The sequence below is a fragment of the Diadema setosum genome, chromosome 4 (assembly GCF_964275005.1).
Source record: "Diadema setosum chromosome 4, eeDiaSeto1, whole genome shotgun sequence".
NCBI lineage: Eukaryota > Metazoa > Echinodermata > Echinoidea > Diadematoida > Diadematidae > Diadema > Diadema setosum.
Genome location: NC_092688.1, coordinates 34,347,769 through 34,361,487, shown reverse-complemented (window position 1 = coordinate 34,361,487; position 13,719 = coordinate 34,347,769).

The window sequence follows — 13,719 nt, the reverse complement described above, 5'->3', positions numbered from 1 at the left end:
CATCAACTCAATCTTTGTTTTCTCTCTCACCTCTCTGCTTCTCCAGACGTGGTTCAACTTGGCCAACTGAGCAGTCGCTAGGCCATTTGTGTCTTTATTTCTGTTGCTGAAGTGGCCTCCTCATTCATCATGGCGCCTATAGGTACATGTATTTGAATTTGTGGACTTCCTCTAGTGCGCGCGCATCCACCCATAATAGCCGGGTTCACACGTACACCAGTTAGCTGGATACAAATTTCGAGATTTGCATCGCGATCGTCATCCCGAGTTTTTTGCACGTGTGGACAGAAAAAAACCCGAAAATTAGCGGGATAAGCATCGCGATGCTAATCCAAAGAAATCTTGCCCTGGTTCGTCAATTAGCGGGATAATTGGCCCCGCGCTGGTACGTGTGAACGGTCGGGATTAGAATCTCGAGTTTTTACATCCCATCATGCAATGCGCACATCACAACAGCGAGGCCTCTGCGAAGAGGTGCTTCACCTCTTTGGCTCATAGGTCCCTTGCACCATACCATACATTTTTGATGGGCGCCAAGACTAAAAACCCTTGGGGCCGCCATATTGGTGGAAATCAATATGGCCGCCATCAGGGTTAAAGGTCAACTGCAGTTACAAATTGAAAAGGTTGATTAATGTTATGAATCTCATGTGGAAGATTTTATGGGGTTAGAGAATGTGATTCTAAATAATCAGTTCTGCAATTCAAGGTCACTATCACCTCTCAAGGTCACTTTCGAGGTCAAATAAGGGTCAAATCAGGCATTTTGTGCATTTTTCGAAATGGCGTCTGTGAGCATTCAACTGCAATTCACTGGTACCCCTATTTTGTCCCATTTGTCATCTCTTCCATACTCCTTCAATGGTCAATTAGGGCCAAGAGCGGTTCCATCCTGCTACATATCAATAGTGATTATGACAAATAAATGGAAAAATTATATTTGAGATAATTTTCATGTATATACACATTATATATTTACATTTTGAGCACAGAAAATGGGCTTCCATCGGTTTCATTTTCTTTTCTCATTTTCTTTGCTCAAAGTTTTCACTATTCATCAATTGTTTCTGGTCAGTTTTTCCTTTCTTTGTTTCAATATATATATATATATATATATATATATATATATATATATATATACATATATACATATATATATATATATATATATGTATATATATACATATATATACATACATACAGCACGCTTAAATACGGCCGCCATCCTATTCCAAGGTGCCGAATCAGGGTGCAATGGCAAAGAGGGTAATAAACACGCCTAATCTTATTTTGTCTTCGTTTTTCCTTCTGACGGAATATCTGGATAGCCCGTATACAACTAGCTGGTCAGTTGTATGTACTTGGGGTGGACCACTTTACCAGTTTATGCACCTTCAGTTTTCCGATAACGGAATGCCGATTCGGGATCTTTTCATGTGTCTGGGTTAATGATTCTTTCCCACAAGGGACTTCCACTTTTTATATCCAAGTGATGAGGTGCAAAGTGTTGTGCCTCTACTAGAGGGGACGGTATGACAACACACACCATTGCTCAGCTAGACTTGAGATAAGTGGGATTCGAACCCGCACCGGAACACAAGTCTTTAGACCGCAAGCCATACGCTACCGACTGAGCCACCTCGTCACCTTTCATGGTCAATTATATAACTTTCCATCTGGCAAGCGATATGATTCTCCTCCTGTTGAAATTGGTGTATGCCTGCTCTCCCTTGCTTCCGGGGTATCGAGCTCCTCAATCCAGGTCAGACCAGTATTCTAGGGGCAGTTAACTAAATTCGGTCATTAAAGTCCTTTAATGGCAGTATCGTATCAGAGTAGGTGAAGACAATTCAGCTGAAGGTTTTTTCTTATCTTTTTTATTCTCTTTTTATCAAACGAAACCGTTTCTTTACTGAAAGCGCAAATGACTAGGGAAACTGAACACCTATTGATGTTGTATGGGATACTGATCCTGAAGAAAATAATCTTAACATTTTTGCGCAGCAACACTGTGCAGTCCTCAGGGGCGGATCTAGCTTTTTATAAAGGGGGGGGGGGGGCGTGTGGGAAGGGGGGTGTCCCCCCTCCCACAGTAGGGAGAATTTTTGAAAATCTGTGTGTGAAAATGGCGTTTTCTTGCATCTAGAACACCACTATTTTTGGTATAGAGGTCATTGCCAAATTAACCCCCCTTGAAAAAATAAAATTACAAGTTTTAAAAAAAGATAAGATTTTTAAAAAAAAATGGTCCCCGGATTTTTTTTCTGGGGGGGGGGGGGTTCCCTCTAGATCCGCTTCTGGTCCTCTGACAAGAGATGGTGATGGCACCACTCAAATCTCAAATTATGGTTGGAAGAGCGTAGCGGCTTCCTGAAAATTAAGATTGAAAAATAAAGAACTGCCCTCATTATCAGCGCACAGATATCCAAGAATAAATGGGACGGACAACTCATCCTGAGCACCTGATTCGAGACGGAAATATTCAACAGGAATTGTGATCTCACAACCCTTCAGCTTTCCAACAACTTAGATGCGATCTACGCAAAGATATCCTTACAAAGGATGACATATTTGTTTTATGAAAGCATTTTCTGAAAACAGTATACAATCGCACGGATGAGCATAACATCACATGTCCGGTAGTGTGCTTTTTTTTAATCCCTTTGATCTGAGGGAGTTACGGGTGGGTCGTGGTATTAAAAAGATAAAGGCCTTTTCAGCTCTTAGCTGTACAGCATACCTCTCTTCCAGAGCCCAACATCAGGCACTGACAGGGTGCGACATTACTTCAGACTTGCTTTGATGTGGCATGCAAAATGCCTAAGTAGTATGGGTCAGCAAACCAGAGCTCACTGACATATTAACTACTTTAATAATCGTGCTCATGTCCAGCAAGGACTGATGAGCAACAAGGTTTATGGGGCAGCCTGCGTCAACGAGAGTAGGCATCATCTCGTCATAACGTGGGAGCAGATCATCAGAAACCACCTGATCTGATGTGATCCCTGCTTTAGGGAGTGGAGTTGGAGGAAAGACGGGAGGACGGGAGGAGACATTGTCGCAATGCCAGCGTCTCGAAGAAATTATTTTCGCTGTCGCAACTAACGGGATTTCCAGGGCGACGTCCAAGACGTCTTCAAACAAAGGGACAACCGATTTGCTTGGAAGTCACGGGGATGTTGGCACAGCTTTTGCAGTCGCAGGGACTTATAACAGACGTCTTTTCTCAACGACTTCTCCCTTTCGTCGCCATTATGTTATTACGGTCTCAACAAGATGCGGGGACATCTCGAAGATGTTGCAGAAAATTTAGTCCCAACGACATGGCCACAGTGATGGAGACTTCGCAGAGACGTCTCGGAGACAAGCTGGAAGACGGAAATAGCATCTGTAAAAATCGGAAATGTTCGATTCTCCTGCGAATCCTGGAGATTGGGCTCGTCTCCAGGAGACGTGCGTTGTAGAGATGTTGCGGAGAGTAGAGTTGCAACCTATAGTCTTCAGACCAACGAGACACCGACTTATAAAGTCTTGTGATATCATACCAATTTGCGTCCAAGCACTTTGGATAGAATCTTAACAGACCCTAGAAGGTGTCATGAAAGTTGTACTATAGCATATCTAATCTGTACCCTGTTAATGGTGTCACTGTGGCACCTGTGAAATATGCTTGTTCCCTACATGGCGTCACCAGGACCGTCATGTTCTCTGAACGGCATATTTAGCTGAGGGAAATTTCCTATAAGGACTTTAGAATCGGACTTTCCAACACAAGTTCGAAAATAGCAAATTGATGCAAACTGATGTACTAAAAATTCTCTTAAACACGACAGATTTTTTCTTTTTTTCATCCAGATTAGGAATGATCTTCATAATTATTATTCCATTGAATTTAAATCTGAATTATGAATATCTATTGTGATTGAGGATCCCTGAACTGCAACTTTGAAATAAAAACACTTCTCTATTTAGTGGCAACGTCAAGGACGCTGGTAATATAGAGAGTAGCCCCCCCCCCCCCCCCTTATTGCTAAACAATTAATATATTAGGTAGCAATAGGATTCCATTTCTCATATATGTATGTTTTTATTGCATCCTTGCAGATGAAGATGAAAATAATAATCCAATAATCAAATCTTGGAAACTCTTTTAAAGGGCATTACCTATAATTCTAACTAGCTCTTTTGGCTGTCATTAAAGCAAATGCAAATAGGTTGTAGGCCTATATTGAATTCCGCAAATATGACCAGTCGGTGAGGACATTTCCTCTTAGCGCCTGTAATGTAAAAATAATTAATGGAATGATTGTGACATGAACTATGATATTCCATAGCTTTGGACAGAACCTCACTTAAAAGCTTGTGTAGCCATATTATAACAGGCCATAATTGAAATGATGCAGAAAAAAAATTACCGAAAGTAATCATTAAAAATGAAATTAAAGGGTTACCAAGTCTTCAAATTTGATTGTGGAATAAGGATCTGAGTAAGATTCGTTAAACCTAATTACTCTCAGAAAGGGGTTCTTATTATAATTCATGAGTGTATACCTAGTGTTTGAATCTTGACACGAAAGCAGATATATTGATGTTACTCGTGAGAAAGCCCACCTCTCCCTCTCCCACAACCCTCAATAACTGCAATTCTATTAGCAGGGCTAGCATTCCTCGTATATTGACTATAGGCAAGCCATTTTCTAAATTACCTATTGTGAATATGATGGTTTGACCCCAAATGTGACAGTGCACCTCAAAACAAACAAAAAGTCGCCAGATATGAACTTTTAGTTAAGACCATATTCTGAAAGACCAGACTTTAAGCTTTAAAATGATGTATAACTCAAATCAAATGGACTCTCCTAACCTATCTAAATATTGGAAAGAAGCACAAACTCAGGAAAAGTGTGAACTGAGAAAAGAGGCTCTGAAGTACAGTGTCTATTCAAGCGCTTAATCTTTGCCAAAACCATGCTGGCTGTGCGATGAATGGGACAAAAAACAGGAAGTAAACCACCAGAGTAACAACAATGAAGGGATTATCAGATTAAACTGAAATTAAGCATGCCTCATTAACACATTCTGTCCATAATTAATCCCAACTTTCAAAGCAGTAGCACTATTTTTTTCAAAAGTTATTAGAGTTGAAAGTGAAGAGTGTGGACAAGGTTTTTCAGAAATGAAAAAGGGATTCGAAAGACGCACCTAATCACACTATTTCTGCCAAAAATGTTCGAGAAAAACTGCTAAAAAAACACACTTTCCTGCCCGTTTTATGGTACCAAATTTTAGCATAATGTAAAAGAAGACCCGCTCTTTCAGAAATATGAAAAAGTCAAGTTCGGCTAGGTTGACCCATTTCAGTTATTTTCAGTCCTCACGCAAAATCAGTGTGTGCGACTTTATGTTCGTTTTGAGGTGCACGGTCACAAATGACCTCTAGGGAGACCTTATAAGGAGAAGTTGACATCAGACCACAAAAACGACTTCAGAATTGAATTCCTTGACCCATAAAACCTCAAAAAGCTGGCTTTTCAAATTATTGTAACACTTTAAAGGTTTTTTTTTTTGTTATGGACTGGCCTTTAAACGTAAGTGGCAGCCATATTGATTTTGAAAATATGCCGCCCCGGAGGGTGCCCTACACAAGAAATACGCCTTTTTTCAGCCGTCGACAACTGCAATTCTGTTACTAAGGCTGGCATTCCTGGAATATTGACCATGGGCAAGCCATTTTTTCAATAAACTGTTATGAATACAATGGCTTGACCCCTAAATGACCTTAAGGTGACCATAATAAGGAAAACTTGACTTCAGACCATAAAAACAACTTCAGACTCGAATTCCTTGACCCAGAAAACCTCTTAACCTGACTTTTTAAATGATTGTAACCCTTTTATGTTTTCAAATGCAAGTGACCTTTAAACCTATATGGCGGCCATATTGGATTTTGCCATATGGCCGCCCCAGAGGGCGGCCTTCTTGGCGCCCATCAAAAATCGAAATAGTATGGTTTGGGCTACATGTGTGCCAAATTTGGTGCTTTTAGAAAAATTTGAACCAAAAATCCCTTGCGCCCCCACAAATAAGTACGTATGGGTGGAAATTACTGATATCTCTACGGAAGAACAAGATCAGTGGTGAAAATGATTTGCATGCTTGGCGGAGGTCTGCGCTCTCAGAGTGTTTTTCTAGTTTGTTAGTTGGTTCGTTCGTTCGTTCGTTTTTCCGTGTGCAAAATAACTCAAAAAGTAGTGAACGGATTGTGATGAAACTTGCAGGAAAATTTGCTTCGGGCAACGTTTGGTTCTGCTTACAGTCCATTTCTGTTCGAATTGATGGCTTAATGTGGCTCGGTCGATAGGAACCTGGGAGAGCTACACTGAATTGACGGCCATCGCATGCGCACACAGACATCTTAACCGGTCATGGATTTCATGTGATGTGTGCGCATGCGCTCGCCGGCAATTCAGCGTAGCTCTCCCAGGTTCGTCTCGACCGAGTCACATTAAGTCATCAATTCGAACAGAAAGGGACTATTGGCAGAACCAAACGTTGCCCGAAGCCTGTTGTCAATACTTAAAATTCACTGGTAGGTCTTCAAATTGAAGAAATTTTTCGATTTTAAATTGATATTTATCCGCGGTACTAGCTACAGTGCGCAGCCCCATTACGCTGTGCGTATTGGGCTGCTGGCTTACGCTACGCGTATGGGGCTGCTGGCCGCAGTTAGGTTACGGATACCAGACGCCGGTCGCTATTTTATCTAAGTTAGGACATAAATAAAGACAACTTAAGTATAACTTATTGAAAATTAGGCCTGAGATTACATTTTTAGAGGCCAAATAATGTATTCTACTCCTCCGGAAGGTCACGTGATCGCATATCTAGTGCGGAAGGGACTTTTTCGGACCGTAAATGCACCGTCTGCGGAGGTGCTGGGTCAGTTCCATACATTGAAATTAGCGTTGTTCATTCTGTCAAGTGAAACTCCGTGATCGTGTGTTGTGTATGTGGCGATGGCAGTTTGTTCAGCTAATTTACAACAATTAGTGTACAGTGTACAAATATTGGATTGTTATATTGGATTATGGATTTTACAGCTCAAGAAAAGAATGATCGAATGACGCTGTCTATAATAGTATAGACAGAGTCTTTATCTTCATCTCTGATTATTTTCTGGAAATTATGTTCTAGCCAAATAGGGTAGGCCTGTAGGAGTATAGACCGGGGCCCAGAAGATTTATTCAGCTGAAAAGGGTCACACTTTTTAATGGTATCATCATATAAGGATGTGTCCAAGGGTCAATAAAAAGAATTGCTGGCAAGTCACATCCTGTACCGTAAGCCTAGGACCACAAAAAGGGACCCCGAAAAATGGATTTATTCAGCCGAAGGGGGTCACGGACAAAAGTTGGTGGATATTGTTCCTTTGGGTGTACTTATCATGAAAACAGCAATGCCAGCTATTTTATCCTGTACGGGGCCCAGACAGTAGCCCCAAAGGGCCCACAAATATGGTGTTATTCAGCTGAAAAGGGTCACGGCTAATTTCTTTGCGATGGAAGTAGTTCCCGTCAGAGATATCCAAAACACCAAAGCCAGCTATTTTATCCTGTACGGGGCCCCAGACAGTAGCCCCAAAGGGCCCCACCCCCCATAGGCCCACGTACAAACACACACAAACATTGATTTTATTCAGTTGAAAAGAGTCACGGCTAATTTCTTTTGCAATTGAAGTAGTTCCCATCAGAAATATCCAAAACACCAATACCAGCTACTTTATCCTGTACGGGGCCCCAGACAGTAGCCCCAAAGTGCCCCACCCCCCATAGGCCATACGTACAAACACACACAAACATTGATTTCATTCGTGCAGCTGAGAAGAGTCACGGCTAATTTCATTTGCAATGGAAGGAGTACCCATCAGAGATATCAAAAACACCAAAGTCAGCTATGTTATCCAGTACGGGGCCCCGGACAGTAGACCCAAAGGAGCTCTCCTCCCCCCCCCCCCCCCCATACACACACACACATACACACACATTTTGTTTCATTCAGCTGAAAAGAGTCATGGCTAATTTCTTTTGCAATGGTAGTAGTGCCCATCAGAGATATCCAAAATACCAAAGCCAGCTATTTTATCCTGCACGGGGCCCCAGTCAGTAGCCCCAAATTGCTCCCTCCTCCCCCCCCCCCCCCCCACACACACACATTAATTTTATTCAGCTGAAAAGGGTCATGGCTACTTTCTTTTGCAAATTGGAAGTAGTAGGCATACTCATCAGAGATATCCAAAACACTAAAGCCAGTTATTTTATCCTGTACGGGGTCCCAGACAGCAATTAGCCCCGAAGTGCACACCCCCCCCCCCCCCCAACACACACAAACACACACTAGTTTCATTCAGCCAAAATGGGTCTCGGCTAATTTCTTTTGCAATGGAAGTATACCCATCAGAGATATCCAAAGCACCAAAGCCAGTTATTTTATCCTGTACGGGGCCCCAGACAGTAGCCCCAAAGTGCCCCCCCCCCCCCTCTCCACATACACACACATACACACACACACACACACACACACACACATTAGTTTCATTCAGCTGAAAAGAGTCACGGCTAATTTCTTTTACAAGAAGTAGTACCCATCAGAGATATCCAAAATACCAAAGCCAGTTATTTTATCCTGTACGGGGCCCCGCACAGTATAGCCCCAAACACGGGTAATTTCTTTTACACTGGAAGAAGTACCTATCAGAGATATTCAACACACCAAGGCTAGTTATTTTATCCTGCACAGAGCCCCAGACAGTAGCTCCACAGTGTCCCATCCCATTATACATGTACTGTGAATCAGCTGAAAATGGTCTTACAAATTCTTTTGTAACGTTAATATCAGGGCATACTGAACAGAGATATCACAAACACTAAAGTAAGTCATCTTATCCTGTATACGGGGTCCCATAAGTTACAGTAGCAAAACACTCTAGAAATTTGCAAAGGAAGCATACTTCTGTATAGTGCACAACCAAGATGACCATATTACGAAAACCAGTCATTTCATCTTGTACTGGGCCCAGGTTACAGTAGCCATAAAGTGCCCCTCCCCACATAATTATTATGACATCATTTAAGCCCCCGTTCCACTATGCCGTTCTCGCTACGATTTGACAATTTTCTCAGGTCGGGAAGGATCGGGTAAAACCTGAGCCGATCTGGACACAGTACGATGTTAGAACGCTCTAAGTACGCTGCAGTTACGACTACCAAGCGCTTGCTACGCTCTTACTACGATGATCGGGAATGAGACATTACGATCTCTGCCGCTGCCGGTACGCTTTAGAAAGATGTAGCTACGCTGTCAGTGCGATGTTGCCGATGTTATCCGATCGATGCACGCTGTATCTACGCTCTGAACGATCTATACGATCTTATCACGCTGTTACCCCGTTCAGAGGGCTGAAAAGTGCCCGATGTGCCCCGATGTACCCCCGATTCGACTGTCAGTCTGCAGTCAGTCAACTTATTAGCATGCAGAACCGAAGAAACTTACTGTGGACCTCGAAGAGGCTCCTCAACTCACGGTTCTTTTGCAGCAATGCATTGTATAAACAAAGACGTGCTGATTTTTCCAAGGCTTTTTCTTGATGTCCTTGCTTTTATAGTCCGTCTTCCTCCAGTTGTAGATGATTTCATATTCTTCAAAATTCTGCTATGTCCTCTTCTTCCTCTTTTGAACAGCATCACGTGCAGTCTCTCTTTCTTCGCCTTTTGGGTAGCTGCTTCGCTGCTTTCTTCTCTTCTTTTTCTTCATCTCTTCTTCTTCTTCGAAAATTACAGCTAAAATTACATCCCGTTCTTGTGCCGATGTTACTACGCTCAGAAAGACCTTGTTACGCTCATCTCGCTGCGTTTACGCCGTCACTACGCTCTCCCCGCTGCATTTACGCTGTCACTACGCTCTCCCCGCTTGCCGTACGATTAAAAATATGTCAATTTTGATCGGGGAGATCGGGAAGAAATCCTGAACCGGTTCAAAATTTCTTCCCGATCTGAAAAAATGCCCGCTCCAACCCCGACCTCCACACGCTGCTGCTACGATGCTTCCGATCCCCGTACGCTTTTGCCGCTCTCTCCCGATCTGCTAGATCGGGACAGATCGGGGTCCAAATCGTGATAGTGGAACGGGGGCTTAGCTGAAAAGAGTCATAGTTGTTTTTCTTTTACAATCGAAGTAGGCCTTAGTTTACATCATAGATACCCAAAACATCAAAGCCAGTTAGGTTTTCCCAGCCAATTTCGCACTTTTGTTGGTTCATTTGATAGAAGGTTTGAATTCGTAAAATGGGTATTCAAATTGGCTGGTACCCTACGTTCATTCAAATTCGCCTTGACTTGCCGAAAAGGGTATTTCAGTCATTAAATTTCGCGAAAGACAGTCACATTCCAAACGTGTTCATTGAAATTCAAATCATGCTATTTCTTTGTTTCAGATCATTTTAACATGTCTTTCTATGTGTGTTTTCGTTTCATCTATAAATTACTGTTATAAAGCAGTAAAAGTATCATATTTCTTATCTAGTATAACTGGATTTGATTGTTCTGTAACCAGACTGGTAACGCTCCTTCTCTTTCATATACATGTCATTATAGGCCTATACGTGTACCAGTAATGCAGATTAACTTCATTTTTTATAGTCATGACAGCACAATAGATACAGACGTATATCTCTAGAAGACATAGAAAAAATTATTAAAAAAACATTTCAGGATCATAACCTTGACTTCTTATGGAACTGGCCGACCGCTCGTAATAAAGCGCTCGTAACGGCCAGATAATTTGTGGCTTCTTACTTCTTTGGATTCAAAAAGCACGTAAAAAAGAATGGTGTCAAAGTCTCTTAAACGAATACGAAAACATGAAATGCTATGATGCTTACAAAACAATAACTACGATGAAAGAAAATAAGGAAAGAGGCCAAGCATGAACATATCTGTTTAATTGACTGCAGAACATGTTAAATTAGATGGCCAGAAATCAATTTGAATGAACGAGCGCAGCATGTAATCAAGTGACTATATCATCATGAATTTATGAATGAACGGATAGTGGAATGGTACTTGTCTTATATATGGATTTCAGTTGGAAAAAAGTGTTATTTAGAATAAGGTTAGAGGTAATGTGAATGTTTCCAAATAAATTTGAATGAAGAGATTAATATGACATTGAACTACCATATCATCTAGGCGAAATTTTTGCTAAATTTAATTCAACATTAAAGAATTCGATTAAAAGAGGTGCGATATTGGCCCGGATGCAGGGCCCTTGACAGGTATAGCCCCAGGTATTCCCACCCCATATGAATTAAATGTTTTTAGGTGAAAAGAGTCATGTATGCCTATTTTCCTTGGCAGTGGAATTAACAGCTGAGATACGTAAAACACAAACCCATCCAGTTAAGGGGCCCCCAGCCAGTAGCTGGAAAGTGCTCCCGTATTATTTTATTCTAAGTGAAAAGAATCACTGCTATAATTTCTTTTGCAATGGAAGTAGTACTCAACGAGGTATCAAAAGCACCGAAACCAGTTATATAGCTGTACGGGGCCCCATGGAGTGTTCCTAAAGTATCCCCACAAGTAATTCCACTATCAAGATCTGCATCCTGATCTATTCAATCTGTCAGATCGGGAGAGAGCGGCGAAAGTGTGCGGGGACTGGGAGCATCGTAGCAGCAGCGTTTGGGTGATGGGGTTGGATCTGGCAATTTTACAGATCGGGAAGAAATTTTGAACTGGTTCAAAATTTCTTCCTCCTCTCCCCATCAAGATTGACCTATTTTGAATCGTAGCTCAAACGGGGAGAGAGCAGTGACAGCGAAAATACCGCGGGATGAGCGTAATAATTCTAGGTTTTTCTGACCGTAGTAACAGCGGCACAAGAACGGGAAATATAGTCTAAACTAGACACCGACGACATGGTCCCGCTGCTGCGCCGCTTTCTTGATCAAAGCACGACCTTCCCGTTTTAACGACACTCTCACTAAGTTCTCTACTCTCGTATAAAATCAAGGCCTGTTCCTACGACGCTTCATTCCTGCTTCGATAACGCTGTTGGCTGCTTTAGCTACGCTGTTCCTACGCTTTCCCAGACTCAATTATGCATGTCTTCCGCTCTCGCCGCTCTAAAATCGAACGTAGCCGATACGCTGGAAAATGTTTGCCAGAACAGCAAAACTGATGATGATGAGGAGGACGCGTTGTCGTTGTCGCGAAAATGAAGACGAAGGAGTGCATATTATTTAAGAAGAAGAAGAGATGCAAAAGATAAAGAGAATAAAGCAAAACACTTTGGAGCTACTGTACGGGGCCCCATGCAGGATAAAATATCTGACTTTGGTATTTTGATATCCGATGGATACTACTTCCATTGTAAAAGGAATTAGCCGTGACCCTTTTCGGCTGAATGAAACCAATATATGATATTATGTGTGTGTATTTGTGTGTGTGTGTGTGTGTGCGTTTGTGTGTGTAGGGGGCACTTTGGGGCTACTGTCTGGGGCCCCGTACAGGATAAAATAACTGGCTTTAGTGCTTTGGATATCTCTGATGAGTACTACTTCCGATTGCAAAAGAAAGTAGCCGTGAACCTTTTCAGCCGAATAAAATCAATGTGTGTGTGTGTGTGGGGGGGGGGAGGGGGTAAGGGGGTAAGGGGGCAATTTGGGGCTACTGTTTGGGGCTACTGTCTGGGGCACCAGACAGTAGCAAATAACTGGCTTTGGTATTTTGGATTTCTCTGATGGGTACTAATTCCATTGCAAAAGAAATTAGCCGTGACCCTTTTCAGCTGAATGAAACTATTGTGTGAGTGTGTGTGCTGGGGATGGGGGGGGGGGGGGGGCACTTTGGGGCTACTGTCTGGGGCCCCGTACAGGACAAAATAACTGGCTTTGGTGTTTTGTATGTCTGTGATGGGTACTACTTCCATTGCAAATGAAATTAGCCGTGACCCTTTTCGGCTGAATGAAACCAATATATAATATTATGTGTGTGTGTGTGTGTGTGTGTGTGTGTGTGTGTGTTTGTGTGTGTAGGGGGCACTTTGGGGCTACTGTCTGGGGCCCCGTACAGGATAAAATAACTGGCTTTAGTGCTTTGGATATCTCTGATGAGTACTACTTCCGATTGCAAAAGAAAGTAGCCGTGACCCTTTTCAGCTGAATAAAATCAATGTGTGTGTGGGGGGGGGGGGGGGAGGGGTAAGGGGCAATTTGGGGCTACTGTCTGGGGCTACTGTCTGGGGCCCCATAAGGATGAAATAACTGGCTTTGGTATTTTGGATTTCTCTGATGGGTACTAATTCCATTGCAAAAGAAATTAGCCGTGACCCTTTTCAGCTGAATGAAACTATTGTGTGAGTATGTGTGTTGGGGGGGGGGGGGCACTTTGGGGCTACTGTCTGGGGCCCTACAGGAAAAAATAACTGGCTTTGGTGTTTTGTATGTCTCTGATGGGTACTACTTCCATTGCAAATGAAATTAGCCGTTACTCTTATCAGCTGAATAAAGTCAGTGTGTGTGTGTGTGTGTGTGTGTTTGTACGTAGGGCTTATAGGGGGTGGGGCACTTTGGGGCTACTGTCTGGGGCCCCGTGCAGGATAAAATAGCTGGCTTTGGTATTTTGGATATCTCTGATTGGTACTCCTTCCATTGCAAAAGAAATT